Source organism: Alosa sapidissima, chromosome 6, assembly GCF_018492685.1.
Source record: "Alosa sapidissima isolate fAloSap1 chromosome 6, fAloSap1.pri, whole genome shotgun sequence".
NCBI lineage: Eukaryota > Metazoa > Chordata > Actinopteri > Clupeiformes > Clupeidae > Alosa > Alosa sapidissima.
Genome location: NC_055962.1, coordinates 15,854,641 through 15,867,019, shown reverse-complemented (window position 1 = coordinate 15,867,019; position 12,379 = coordinate 15,854,641).

Genomic DNA, 12,379 nt, shown 5'->3' with positions numbered 1-12,379 from the left:
TATGCACTAGTCTATGTGTGCATATGTGTGCATGTAGGCTACTAGCCTACATGGGGTGGTCGGGAGGACAGCTTCATTCGTCCCTCCATAGACATTCAGCAATAGGCTGTTTTGCATCCATTACAAACAAGCAACGTGAAAGTCTAGGATTGGGGAGAGCGCCTAGTATGCAGTTGAACCTTTAGATGAAAAACAACACTTTAATAATGGGCCTACAATAAATAAATAAACCGCTAATGACGTTTAGGCTACTTTTGACCATCGCATTTATCACCTGTCACTCCGTGATAGGACCTACTGTAACAGCAAAGTAGCCTATTTGGCTGAGCAACGTAGGTTAATATGTTATGTTTTGTCCACATGATGTAGTCCTATGTCTAATCATTGTTGCACTAGTAACACTACTTTGAATTATATATATATATATATATATATATATATATAAACAAGCTATACAATATCACACGTGCTTATGAAAATGTTAATTTTATATAGTCCCTCGATTTTAATCTAGCATTACAGAGAGAATGGACCATAATGCTCTTTATAAACCCATGAAGGAGCAAAACCAGACAGGAGGACACTACAACCAAAAAACAAAAAGGGACCTCTGACACAAAAATGAGATGTAATCAACATGTCAAGTTGACCTCTGTCGTTTCAAGGCCGAGACAGCGATATGGATTGGTAAGCACTTGAAATTCACAAACAGATGTGTCTGTGACTTCAAACCAGAGTGAGAACTGGGTGGCATTTTTTAAAGACTGGCAAGATTTTAAAGCTCAACAAGATAAGCAAACAAGCATTTGGTGGCATTGCTGTTGTTTTGTGTCTAGTTTAAGCTGACAAACAATTATTGTGAAAGCAAACCAACACACTCCACACATCACTTTGCCTAAGTATTTTCTTTTCACTGTTGCCTTTCCAGAAAATACAAAATACTGGTTTCCCCGTACATAAACCTAGTCCTAAACTAAAGGAAGACTTCAATGAAAATATCCATTAAAAAACTAAAAAAAAAAAAGCTTAATCCATACAGGAAACCGGCCATAAATGTATACATATTCGGTGTGCCATGCTGGAACAAGTGTGTTCGTCTTTGTGTGTGTGTGTGTGTGTGTGTGTCTGGAAGGTGGTTTGGGAAAGATATAGTTGCGCGCTGACTTATACCTTTTCTCTCCTCTTCCTCATCTCCTTCCTTTCCCTCTCTCCTATTCAGGTGCATAACATCTCTGCGTTAACAGTTGCAGTTGCCCCTGCCGCCATAATTCCTTGGCTGCCTCACTCTCCATTACTCAAACCACAGATGCTTATCATAACAGAACTTTGACTGCCATTCTTCTGATTTGGTGTTGAAAAAGGTGTCCAGTTCATCCACATCTGCCTCCGACACTATACTCAGAGCCCTGGAAGAGTGAGCGCATTGAATGCGAGCTGGCCCCCAGTGTACTATAGTGTACGGACCTCATAAACCCGAGGAGATTACGGATCACCAGTTCTGTGAAGTCAATTATTCCGCAAAGAAGGCAGCTCTCTTGGGGTGGGTTGATGTGCAAGTATTAGTATTTTTGTTCTTAATCTTAGGCATGCAACGGGGAAAATTGATTTCACAGTAAGTCATTCAAATGCCAACATTAACTCACTCGCTTTCACGACTATACATTTATGTTATACATGGTGTTGATTTATGAAGGCTCTTGGATGTTATGCCAAACATATGATCCATTTGCTCTTTGAGAAAGAAAGTGGTATGGCAAGAGAGAGAGAGAGAAAGAGACAGCAAAAGATGGAGAGAATAAAGAAATAAAGAATCAGATATAAGCTGAGGAGATGAAAGTTTATTCGATATGTGAACAGAATAAGGGAGCAGAGAAAAACATTGGAGAAGTGAGAGGAAAAGCAATGTTGTCTAACTAAAAAGGGTTTTCAGGGTTTAGAAAACGTGCTGAAGAGAGGCTTCTCATTTCTGTCACACTGGACACACTATAATTAACAACTAATGTTCTAATGTTCTAATGTACTAATGTTCGTTTAAACTGGGAAAAGTTCAGTAGCACTCTCAATAATTAACATGGAAAGCTAGCACTGTTCTCCACATTTGGCCCAGCATGCTTATGACATATTTCACCTGTCACTCTGTAGACCGTTCGCTGGCCAAATGCAGGCTCCCCACCCCAGCTGTCCGAGCCTCTCTGCCCTGTGCCTTGACCTGCTGGAGAAACAGCACATGGTTGCACTCTTGCACTAAGAGCTTCCCCTGGCAGGCGCAGAAGCCCTGAGCGTGCCAGGGTGGATCTAATTTGGCTAATGGGACATGCATGGCGTTTCCTTTGACTTCTTTTCAAATCAAATCTAAGTTGTGTGCCAGTGCACACAATTTGCACGCTTCTGTCTCTCTCTCTCTCTCTCTCTCTCTTTCACACACACACACACATATGCACACACGCACATGCACACACACACACACACACACTTTCTGCTGCTGCATGCCACAGATATGAATATTGCTTTTAACACACCAGTGACCAGCCATGTTATTTTAAGCCATGCTGATTAGCTCCCTGCCATTTCCAATGTGTACAATTCCAATAGGGCTCTGATATAAAGCACTGCCTACCATGTTGGGATAGGAAATGCAAGAGAGGTAGTATGAGGGAAGAGGAGAGAGACATTTTACTTGTAAGAAGATCATATTGAAGACTGTGGCCAAGGCTGAAAGAGAGAGGAAGAGGAAGAGAGGCCGAGAGGGGTTGGAGAGAGAGAGAAAAGAGATGAAGAAAGAAAGAGAGTTTGGAGAGAGAGAGAAAGAAGAGAGATAAAGAGGAAGATGAAGAGAGGTAGAGAGGGGTTAGACAGAGAGAGAGAGAGAAAAGAGATGAAGGAAAGAGGAAGAGAAGTAAAGAGGGGTTGGATAGAGAGGAAGAAAGAAAGAGAGTTTGGAGAGAGGGGGGAAGGAGAGAGATAAATAAAGAGGAAGATGAAGAGAGGTAGAGAGGGGTTGGACAGAGAGAGAGAGAAAAGAGAGGAAGAAGGAAAGAGAGTTTGGAGAGAGAGAGGAAGGAGAGAGAGAAAGATAAAGAGAGGTAGAGAGGGGTTGGAGGGAGAGAGAGAGAACAGAAATCAGGAAAGGATGATCAAAAGAGGATAGCAAGAAAGATTGTGATGGAGTGGTAGAATGAAATGAATAATTAGAATAATTAAAATGAAGGGATGTGAAGAAAAGGAGGATGGTTTAAAAAAAGGAATGGAGTTGAGGGAACGAGAGAGAGAAAGAGGAAGGCCTCCCCTGAGCACCATCTTTGGAACATTGTCTTTTGTCATGCCTATAAAGCACTTTGAAATTGAACTGAATTGGAAGGGAAGAGATTTACAGACAGACAGATTTATGGGGAAGAGTAGGAGGAGTGTGGGAGAGAGAGAAAGATAGGACAAGTGCAAGGAGTAGGAAGCGATAAATTGCAAGGACACTTGAAAGGTATGGATGTAAGAGTTAGTCAAGGAGGAGAGGTAGGGGACGAGGGCAGGGAAAGACTCCTCTTTGGACATCTACTCGTCCATCCACCCATCCATCCAGTATGCCGATTGCCGAAGAAATTGCATTTTGTAGAAATCTGCAAGATATTCTGAAACTTAGATCTGCCTATCTTATCCATACACATACATCCGTACATTAATCCACTATCCTGTCAGCTCGATTCATCTACGCTCAGCTGATGAATAAACATGTCCCATGTCTGCTGTCTGTCTGGCATGACAGATCTGTAGCGTGCTCTGTTCACATGCAGATGGCGTTCGCTCCCGCACCGCTGATGAAGTCTCTGAGTCTCCGAGTGCGAGACCCAAGTGCTTCCTCAGCAAATCTGCTCCATTAATTATTCACTTACTGCCTATTAGGCCCCGCCGTAAGCAACTTACAGCACCATCAGTACACACATACACACACACACACACACACACACACACACACACACACACATCATCCCCAAGTTACACCACTCCTGAGTGCAGTCACAGCACAGGGTTAGTACAGTAATACAGGAGCCAGTGGAGAGAGAAGGAGGGAAAGAGAGTGAAGAGTGAGATAAACTGCAGATAAACTCTACTGGCAAGGCTTAGGAGGGGGATAGTGTGATAGTCTGCGTTATCTGTGAAGGTGTGGAGAGAGAGAGTGAGAGAGAGTGTGAGTTAAGGACAGCCAGAGGGAGAGAGAGATAAGAGAGACAGTGAGTTGTTAGTCAGGACTTCCACACATTAATGAGACACATCCCAGGCCAATCAGAGTCTTTCGTCAGCCAATTAAGTGGTAAGTGGAGTAACGAGCCTATGCAAACCATCCATCCGCTGGAAAAGTCGTCACAGGTTACAGGCAGCCCATAGAATAGATTTACAGCTATCTCTACTTTGCTTACTGTAGCTGTCTCAACTGATATGCAGGACATTGTCCTTTTCAAAATGAAGAGCTTTATTTTTTGCAACAGGCCTATAGTATTTCACTGAGCTTTTTGGAAACACGCATGGAGCACCAAATCGCAACATGTACCTTTTGCATTGCAGTGGATCGGTGAAACTATTTTTTAATGAAAGATCTCCTTCAGACCAAGCAGAAGACACATTTTACCAGAAAGTTGGGTTGGGTGCACATCAGACAGAGCTCCCACCAGAACCCCACCAGTTAGCTGTGATGCATCACTTGACACTCACGAAACACAGAGTCGGGATGTTATAAATGTCCCCAGGCTGTCACAAACTGCACTCAGTAATGGCTATTCCCAGGGCCATTGGGATGATGAAATGGTCTGAAACACATAGTCGTGACATTGAAATATATATGGGGGGATCAATTTATATTTATATATATATATATACATATAAAACTTATATTGAAATATTTAGAGGTGAGGTGTGTTGTGTTATTATGTGTAAGTGGTTCTGTGTATTGATGAGTTAGCTGTGGTATTTCTAATTAGCCAATAATGGCCCATGTCTCATGTATGGATACCTCAATGTTCAGAATCTGATACTGTACCCTCAAAATCATATTTTTTGCGACACAATTTCCTACATTTCTGTATTCCTGCATTATTATAATCGTGGCCCACGTGCCACTTGGGAAGAGAGCTCACGTTTTCCTATAACAATTCATCTCCGTCCAGTCACTGCTGGTCATTAAAAAAATGGAAATTATGCAGAAAACCTGACCAATTAGGTGTCTATAGGGACCTTTGTTTGGTCACTGATTGCAAATCAACTCCGACTCCCTGCAGACCTGATGGAACGGCTAGGCATTGGCTTAATTACACTTCACTGATTATTGCCTACAGTGAAACCTGTTAACTCACTGTACTTGGGCAATTGTATGTGACCACACAAACATTGCTTCGAATCATTCATCAGTCGAATATCATAAAAAGACATGCTTAGCAATTGATTTACCCTACATGACAAAAACACCCTTTTTATGTAGACTTGGAATTAACATCATGTGTTATGGAATTAACATCAAGTTCTCAGCCATTTACCAAGGACCATACTGTGACTAGTGTAAAGGGCCATTCACACCAAGAAGGATAAGGTATAAAGGTATTGCCTTAACGTCAACGCCCATGCATAAACTATAAGATACTGTAGTTTATGATAGATTAGCTAGTTACAGTTATCTTTATAGTTATTGTTCCTGGTGTAAACTGTCCTTAAATGCCGTGGGTGTTCTTGTGGTCTGTCAGCTGAATAAACGTGGGCCATGTGTTTGGACTGGGAGCAGGCGGCGAGCTGTGCCAGTAATGAGCAGACTCAATCACTCACGGGGAAAAGACGGTAGCTAACGAGGCAGTGCGGCGTGTCTCTCCGTGTCTCCCTACCAACGTGTGTAATATCCTCTCCGTCTCCCAGTTGTCTTCCACAGCTGTGTGTTTCAGAGGTTTTCTCATTATGAGGCAGCCGCTGCGCTGGGATTTAAGCTGACTGAATTGGCAGAAAATGAGAGCGATGACAGAGGAGGAGGCCAACAAACAACATTTTTCCCCCTGCTGCTATTGTTATTGATTTTACACAGAGAGGTTTGTCACGTCAGAGGCACGGGTGAGATATAAGGCAGTGTCTTGACGTGTGAACTCAATCATGTTTGCGCTAACCGGATCTTGAGCTGTTTGTCTTTTTATTACTTTTTTTCACTATTTGTTCCAGTCAGAGTTGCACCTCTCGTTTATCATCGGAAGTTCCTAGGGTCAGGTTTAACTGTGTATTTAAGCATGGCAGTGTGGCATAATGGCTTAGAAGAGCTATTTACTTTGACATAGCGAAGTTGCTCCCAAAGGCTATGCTAGCCTATATGCTACTCAGTTGTAATGTAGAGTATATTCCGGTCTTACTCAAAACTGCAGCGATTGACATCGTTCTGGTCCCAAATGAAAATGTACACTCATTACCATCCACAAATAAACACTAGGTTATTGCTAGGACGGATATTCCCTTTAATATGGAGCTACAGTCATGGCCAAAATATTGGCACCCCTGCTCTGCACTTCTGTCAGATAATGCACCAATCTCCCACAAATGCTTTGGTATTTACATGTTTATTTCTTTTGTTTGCATTGGAACAACACAAATAGGATATCAGTCCACACAGAACTCCAAAAATGGACTGGACAAAATGATTGCCATCCTCAACTTAATATTTGGTAGCACACCCTTTGGAAAAAATAACTGAAATCAATCGCTTCCTGTAACCATCAATGGCTTTCTTACACCTCTCTACTGGAATTTTGGACCACTCTTCTTTTGCCAACTGCTCCAGGTATCTCAGATTTGAAAGGTGCTTTCTCCCAACTGCTGTTTTGAGATTTCTCCACAGGTGTTCTATGGAATTTAGATCTTGACTCATTGCTGGCCACTTCAGAACTCTCAGCGCTTTGTCTTAAACCATTTTTGGGTGCTTTTTGAACTATGCTTTGGGTCATTGTCCTGCTGGAAGACCCATGACCTCTGACAGAGACCCAGCTTTCTGACACTGGGCCCTACATTGCACCCCAAAATTCTTTGGTAGTCTTCAGATTTCATGATGCATGCCAGGCACACAGTCAAGGCACCTGGTGCCAGAAGCTGCAAAGCAACCCTAAAACATCTGTGAACATCCACCATGTTTGACCGTATACGGACCTATAGGGACCGTGTTCTTGTCTTTGAAGGCCTCATTTCGTAAACAGTACAATGATGCGCTTTACCAAAAAGCTCTACTTTGGTCTCATCTGTCCACAGGACATTCTCCCAGAAGGATTTGGCTTCCTCGGGTACGTTTTTGCAAACTCCAGTCTGTCTGGAGTCATCAGTGGGGACCTCCTGGGTCTCCTACAGTACCACAGCGTCCCATTTCATTCAGATGGCGACAGATAGTTGCCATTGTTGACATTGTTGTACTCTGTGTCTGCAGGTCAGCTTGAATTAAAAAAAAAAAAATGGCCTTTTTTTTTTTTTTTTTTTTTTGTGGACAGGACAGTGAAGAGTGACAGGAAGTAAGTGGGAGAGAGAGATGGGGTGGGAATCGGGAGATGACCACAGGTCGGATTCGAACCTGGGTGCCCGTGGGCGCTCGGACCCCGGACCCGTAAATGGTACAGGCGCTGTAGCCTGCTGCGCCACAGTGCCCCAGGTCAGCTTGAATTTGTTTGGAAGTTGATCAAGGGTCTTTATCCACCATTCAAACAATCCTTCGTTGCAATCTTTCATCAATTTTTCTCTTCCATCTACATCCAGGGAGGTTAGCTACAGTGCCATGGGCTGTAAACGTCTTGATGACATTGCGCACAGTGGACACAGGAACATCAAGATCTCAGGAGATGGACTTGACTTGTAGCCTTGAGATTGTCCATGCTTTCCCACAATTTTGGTTCTCAAATCCTCAGACAATTCTTTGCTCTTCTTTCTATTCTCCATGGTCAGTGTGGTGCACAGTGCACACAGACACACAACACAAAGGTTGAGTCCACTTTTCTCCATTTTCACTGGCTGCAAGAGTGATTTCTATATTATTCTATTGTTACTTGCCACAGGTGAGTTTAAAGGACCATCACATGCTTGAAATACAATTATTTCTTACAATTTTGAAAAGGTGCCAATAATTTTGTCCAGTCTGATGATATAAGATTTGGCTTTTTTCCCTCAGCTTTTTTGTGTTCCAATGCAAACACATAAAACACATACAAAATAAATAAACATGTGAATACCAAAGTATTTGTAATTGCAACAGTTTTCTGGAAGAAGTGGTGCATTATCTGACTTGCGCTTAACAACTGCCATTGATGGACCGTTGCATATCTGAACAGAATGTATAGACATTACCTCCCAAACACCACTTACTGTCCCACTGAGTCCTCTCTCTCACACACACACACACACACACATTAATCGCTCCATATATCCCCTGGCTAGCCATTCGATGCTCTTTGCTGGCCATGGCAAAAATTCACCAGTATACTGTCTGCCTGGCTGATAGCTGGTGTTTCTGGTGTGTGTGAGAGAGAAGAGAGAGGAAGATAGAAAGTGTATCTGATAAGGATCTGGCGAGCTTCGTTCCATCACAAATTGGATTAATTGCAGTAATGGGGGGCTGTCTCTCTCATTGCCATCCCTTTTATCTCTCTGTAATTGCTCTTTCGATCTCTTGTTCTTCCCCCCACTCCCAACCCACTCTCTTTTTAACTCTCGCTCTATTTCTACACCTTTCCTGTTCTTCTTACTCATTCATTTGGTTTCCAACTATTTTTCAGAATTAAATGTGGTTTTGAATCACAGTTTTAGTCTGATGGGAGCATTATTAATTCAGTCAGGAAAATAAATCCAAGATGGAAGGGCAGCTATGGGATCACTGATTGAAGTAACACAATGCAACAGATGTCCAAATGCTTATTGAGTTTTTGTAGGCTATCATCTTCCAATTAATTTTGATAATGTGAAATACAGATGAATGTTTTCATTAGCCAGTTTGTAGTCTTGAGGTTTGGGTTCATTGGCAAAATTACATCACATCATAGCATCACCAACATCACTTATGTTAGCAAGCCTTTATTTGGACTAACTTGGCTGTTGGGGATATTTACAAGGTTTTATTTCATTGAGTTTAGGTAGTTTTAGACTATCACAATTCCATAATGTTGATTTAAAGAAATGTGCACCGTCAACACACACACACACACACACACACACAAACAAACACACTCTCATGAAGAAATACGTGTGCACCCACCCTTTCAGTTCACTGTTACCAAGGGAGCCATCACAGTCTCAGTCTTGCAAATGGCTTGCTTGCGTGCTGGAGAAGGCTTGTGGGTCTGGCTGCCCTCACACTGGAACAGGATGACCATGTGGAGCGAGTGTTGGAGGTGTGAGTATGTGGGACTTCCAGAGGGTCCACTCCTGGTCCTTCCTGTGCTCATAGCTCCCCTGCAGTCCTCTCTGATATTCATCTGGTGCTGAGTGACAGCCAACACTGTCCCAGCAGTGCAGGGGAGAGGTAGAAGTAAGTAGCCTACAGTTAACATGGCCACGTATTTTGGATTAGTTAGGGATGTTGTTTGTTGGGTTTGTATCTGCGTAATGATGTGTGGGCGCTTAACTCTCCAACAACAACAATAACAACGTGCCCTTATATAGCGCTTTATCAAGGGACCCAAAGCGCTTTGGGGAACCTCCCTAACCACCTCTAATGTCTAGCCAGCTCTCTCATTCTCTTTTTTCATTGTATTAATTTGATCTATTTTTCATCTATCTATCTGTATATTTCTATTTCTTCTCTCTCTCTCAATCTCTCTGCCTGATGCCCCCTACTGTACCTCTCTCAATCTCTCTGACTAATTCTACCTACCTCTTCCGGTGCAGATTTTGCTAGGCTCAGTGCTTGCGGGGGAATTTATGCTCTGAGAATGCAACACTCAGTGCTGCTTAAGGAGAATGAATTATAAGATGCAGCGCAGACCCTGAGGCCAACAACCCATAAATCCTTTTGCACGGGCACATCATAAAACGGAGGGCCATTCCGCCTTATTATTAGTAATTACTGCAACGCTCCTTTGATGCAGTGCAGTTTTTTTTTTCTTTTTTTGGGAGGGGGGTGTGGTGGTGGTGGGCCTTCACTAGTCAGCCTGAAGCATCCCCTCCTCACACACACACACACACACACACACACTCACCACACACACACACTCACCACACACACACACACACACACACACACACACACACACACACACGCACGCACAAATCCACACACTCATACACACACACACTTGCCCACGCTCTTCTCAACCCAACCTAATCTGTTTGCTCTTGGGTTTCCTGGGGGGATTTCACAGCTTCTGTTGCTTGCTCTGGCCCTAAGGGCAACGTTGCCATCTAGTGGCCGTGACTGTACCTGCGGGCTAACAGAGGCGTTGACAGACACTCTTGCTTGCCTCTCGGGTACACTTAGCAGGCCTGTTGGCCTGTGTTGTAGACATCCATACAAATAACCCTTTAGGGCTTTGCTTGGTCTTGAAATCATGTCAAAATGACATGCCGCGTGTAGAACATTATTGCCTTTATTTATTTACGGGGGCAAAATTGCGTGGATGAGAGCTATTTAGCCCTCAGCTCTTCAACTCAAATCTGCTTAATATTCCAAAACTGTGGGAGTTAGTCTGATGCAACTGGACATAATTAGCTGCCGGTAGCTCGCACAGTGCACTGCGCCAATCAGAATTCAAAGCACTAAGCTCCTCTGCACCGTCATGGGACTCCCAAGGCTATCAAACAGGCACTGTTATTCCTCGTCCTTCGTATCATTCCTCTTTTCTTCTCTGTCTCCTTTTCTTTTTTCACAAGGCTGGAATAAGGGGCGGCTCTGCGGTGGCAAGCGAACACTTTTTTTTTTTTAATCTTGCCCTGGAGTTTGTCATCCCATCATTACTGTTAATGTGAAAGGCGGGCAGGAGGTTAACAGGGGCTCTCCGTTGTGTGTGTGCGTGAGTGTGCGCGTGCGTGTGTGCGTATAGGAGAGAGGCCCACCAGAGACTCTGTATAACTCTCCAGAGAGCACCTGCATTCAAACCTATAGCTGTAAACCTGTCTTTTTTTTAATGTCTCGAGAAAAATCTCCAACTCTCCGTCTCTCCCTCTCTTTTTGTCTTTCACCCACTCACCTACAATCATACATTAATCAATGACCCTAATTCTCTGTAAATCTGTGCTTTATTTTCTGAACTCTGGCACATAAAGAACACTGTGCCTCTGGTTACATCAAACTGCTGTGAGAATGATCCACCAAATAATGGACAGGTGAGCAACAGTGCCTCGTCACGTCATCAGATCACGCTTTGATTTTGTTTGCGACAAAAACGCTGTGGCTAGAAGGAGTTAGATGGCTTCTAAGAACCCCATATGGAAAAATGCATATTATTTCAATGAGGTGTTATCACTGAAAACAATTTTTTGTTTTATTTCTGAAAACTTTGGCCAAAGTTGATATGTGGGAGCAACGTGGGACAACTCATGGGAAAACAGTGTGTTGCATTGTTTCCTCGTTCATTTGAAATCTCTGATTGGCCACCTGTTTGCTTGAGGGATTTGCGACAGCTTTCCCCAGCTGTTTAAAACATGTTTGTAGCATCGGTGTTCAACAGAATTATTTTTAAAAACGGAGGTCATATATCCGTTTTTCCTAATAGCCTACCCTGACGTAGGCCCTATCTCTTACATTTCGCTAATGTGTGTTGTAGGAGATATTGGCGGCACGATAACTTTTACAAAAGACCAGAAAAAAATGACCTTTGTGCAGAAGAAGGATGGTTTGTGTGTTTTTCCTACTGCTCACGGTAAGCTATTTCATTGCTCTAATTGGTTAGGTCTATCCAATTGAGTGTAGAGGCATTCCCCCATGCATCGGTTAAAACACGCCCCATAATTACGTCCCAATAGAGCAGTATCAGACTGATATTCTGAGTAGAATTTTGAATATGACAACGTCAGGCAAATTTTCTGTAGGACCTGTAAGAAAGATTCGCTGCAGCACAAGTTCAGAACGGCAGGGGTTCGATGTGCACAAGCACCCACTCTTCTTCACCTCTGCCTATCCGCATATGTTCTCGTTCTTGACGGAATAAAAATCAGCTCTAGGCGCTCTGCTGTACACCCGCAAAAAAAAATTAGATTTTACAGACTGGCTCTGGGGTGTATGCTTTCAGCATTACAGAAGAGCCTCAGGGGTTGGAGTGAAGTCTGGTTTTGGATTAGTCCTTACTGCCTCAAATATCTGACAGCACCAGCACAACCTTTGGTGCATCCAGCACTCACACAGTATATTATCAATGCTCTATTTTCTCCCTTCTTTTTAATGTGTGTATTTTCTCACTGT